Below are 3,628 nucleotides of genomic sequence, written 5' to 3'. Positions count from 1 at the left end.
ATCTGATGGTTTGTGAGATGGATATTCTGCATGCTATGCTTTTCACAGTATATATTCATTCCAGGTTTCTTTTTTCCCCCATTTATATTTCTAAATCTTTGATTTATTGTCACGTGTCACTGGCAGGCATTAAAATACTGGCGTCAGTCCGGGGCAGAACCTTCAAGCTCTAGATATACAGTAATCTGTCAAAGGATAACTTTATCCCTATATGCCCAAGTCCCAGTATGTAAAGCTGAGTCAGTAATTCCCTGACTATAGATTTATGATAGCACCTGTCTGTTAGCACAGATCAAAATGTTTCAAAGTAAACTGTTCCAGCAGGCATGGGAATTCCCATCAAATCCAGCTCCAGAATCCCCCAGATCATCAAGAACTTTGTTCTTGCCATTAGAGATAAAGCTTTGCAATCCTCGCCAACCATTACACTTAATGATCTGCTTAAGTAGCCACGTTACGCCAAACCCAATTCCAAGAAGAAAGACAACTTCAAAAGGCACATATTCCTCCATGCTTGGTTTGTTTTTTCCTCCTTTTTTCTCGTTATCATGCACTGTGGAACTTGTACGATGCATAGATATGATAAAGAAAGAATTAAATGTCTGTTTTGTGCATGTGCGTTTTTTCCCCTAAGGATTTTTTTGTGTGTCTCTGAGTGGGTGTGCACGTAGTCTGAAACCGTGTGAGTCGTAGTACAGAGACACCACACACATGCACTGGAGATATCTTTCGAATGAAACCATGCCAGTAGAGACGAAGGCAAGCCTGGGCTGGTATCTTTTTTTTTTTACATTTACTGACATTAATCAAAAACATCTAAATATTCAGTGCTTCAAGCACAAGTGTTTTTTCCACTATCATTTAACCTGGTGCAACCAGCTTGACCAACTTCTATTGAGTCTACTGAGTGCATGAAATGATTCATTCACAATTGTTTATGCTCACTTTCAAGACACTGTCGCACTCTGTTTTGTATCTGTTTAGCCCACATTCAGAGGCCCTGGAGGCAGATATTGTTTACTGTCTAGGCGCACTTGCTTGTGATGTCTCTGGATGTTCTGCTCTGTTTGTGTCTGGATATACCTGCTTATGGATGTGCGATAAATATCACCGGGGCTTTGAAGGTCCTTTATTTTTCTCTCTGTCTCATTATGAATTCTTACTGCTGTGATTCACTATTTGCTCTCTCTTCCTCAGTGCGTCCAAACTCACAAGGTCAAAGATCTCATAAGTATTCATGTCCCTGTCCTCTCTCAGGCTGTCACTAATTGAGAAAACACAGCAGCCACAGCATTATCAGGTTAGCTTCTTGTTATTCATATTTATATACAGGAAGATGACTTTTTCTTTTGTTTTGCTCCTGATATTCAGACACGCTTTTGAACTGCTGAAAAACAATTTTGATGCAGAAATACATTGTCATCAGCGTGCTGCACTACTCTAATCTATGTCTGTAAACTTTAAGAATTCAGTACTCGCATTTTTTTTATTCACACATAACTTTGAGGATTGAAAGAGAATTAATTAAAAACTTTAAACTGCAAAGCTAAAAGAATTGTTTAATTAATATATTTTGCTAATCAGCTAATTGTTTCCTTTAAGCAAAAAATGGCAGACTTTGCCTAGTTCCCCTGTTTATCAAATATATTCTTTGTCTCATCAGAACACTATTAATTTTTTTTTAATATATTCTCATGAAATAATTACTTTTTAAAATTGTATTTATTACTTTTTCACTAAAAAGAATAACAAAACACTTATTGCCTATTTTGAACAGAATTTTTATCAATGCAATGTCTTAATTTTCTGTGTTTTTTTTTTTATTTTTTGCATTATACACCATATATTCAGCCCTAGATAAAGGTATTCTATATCAAGCTTACCAAACACCCCACATTCTATGTGGCAAATTGTACACTCACCAGAGGATTTATTAGTTACACCTTTCTAGATGTCGAACCCTCTTTTGGCTTTTAAACCATAATAGTATCACAGAGTTCCTGCAGATTTGTTGGCTACACATCCAACATACAAATTTCACATTCAACCACATCCTAAAGGTGCTCTATTGAGACCTGGCTACCACTGAGGCCATTTGAGCAGCGATCATTTGAGCTTCGTAACATGTCTCAGTAACCTGCAGTCTTGGGCAGATGAGTAGAGTGTGGACACGAATGGATGGATATGGTCAGAAACAATATTCAGGTAGTCTGTGGCATTTAAATGATGCTCAGTTGGCACTGAGTGGCTCAAAGTGTGCCAAGAAAATATCCCCCCCACAGTTACACCACCACCACCGCTGATACAACAAACACTGGATTGATGATTTCATGATGGCTGCACCAAATTTTTCACCCTTCCATTTTTTCATGTTGGAGCCAAAATCGAGACTTATCAAAGCAGACGATGTTTTCTCGATCTTCTGTTGTCCAGTTTTGGTAAGTCCATGTGATATGTAATCTAAGTTTCCTCTTCTCAGCTGATAGAAGTGCCACTCAGTGTGGTCTTCTGCTGCTGCAGCCGGTCTACTTCAGTGCTCTGATGGTTTGTGCATTCCAAGATGCTTTTCTGCATACTTTGGTTGTAATGAGTAATTATTTGAGTTACTGTTGCCATCCTGTCAGCTCCAAACAGTATGAGCATCCCTGCCTCTGACATTAAGAAGGTAGAAAGCTACCACTTACTAGATATGTTCTCTTACTTTGACTTCCGTAAATCCTAGAGACAGTTCTGCTGCAAATTTCTAACAGATAAACAGTTTCTGAAACACACCAGCATGTCTGGCATCAACAACTATGCATGTTCACAACTGCTGAAATCACCTTATTTCTCCATTCTGATGCTGGGTGTAAATGTCTACAAGCCTAAATGCACTAAGTTGCTACTGTGTGACTGGCTGATTACATATTGGTGTTAAAGAGCAGTTGAGTAGGTGTACCTAACAAAGTGGCCGGTGAGTCTACGTGTCTCTCTACATAGAATCTGAAGAGAAATTCATTTAAAATGTGCTTTTAAGGAAATGTTTGATATTTTGGGAAATGGGTTTATTTAATTTTTTCCCCCTTGCGCTTTAAATTAAAGAGAATTGATTCCACATTTTTTTCCAGTAAATATGTTGCTGGAGCCAGTAGCTGGCTAACTTAGTCCATAGACTGAAGCCAGAAAGGAAACACAGTAAAAAAAAAACAAATGATTAATATGAAAAACCACTGTATTCTGGAGTTTACTGGATGTACTTTATGATCATTTCTTAGAGCTTCAAGCAGCAGAACCTCCAAACCTATTAGTCCTGACTACAACTCAGTTTCACTTTGCAAGCAAGGATTTGACATGCTTTGTGAACTGACTGTTCATGGATTGCATGTAAGAAAGTCGTTTCGTTTCTACGATGTAATGGGAGACCAACCAAACAACAGCACAACATGGCATATTAACAGTGACCGTGCCGGGTCGGGTTGGCCTTGTTTATATGCTGAAGCCATAAACCTGTAAACATACATTTGTCTTTGCACTCTGAGACCTGTAACGGGGCTCATGAGTTTTGTCATTGTAGTTATGTGACTCTACAGACCTTTGTTTCTGTTTTCCCATGGCCATAGTGTGTTTAGTTGCGGAGATTAAATGTGAC

The sequence above is a fragment of the Pelmatolapia mariae genome, linkage group LG12 (assembly GCF_036321145.2).
Source record: "Pelmatolapia mariae isolate MD_Pm_ZW linkage group LG12, Pm_UMD_F_2, whole genome shotgun sequence".
NCBI lineage: Eukaryota > Metazoa > Chordata > Actinopteri > Cichliformes > Cichlidae > Pelmatolapia > Pelmatolapia mariae.
Note: the sequence above shows the minus strand (reverse complement) of the source record.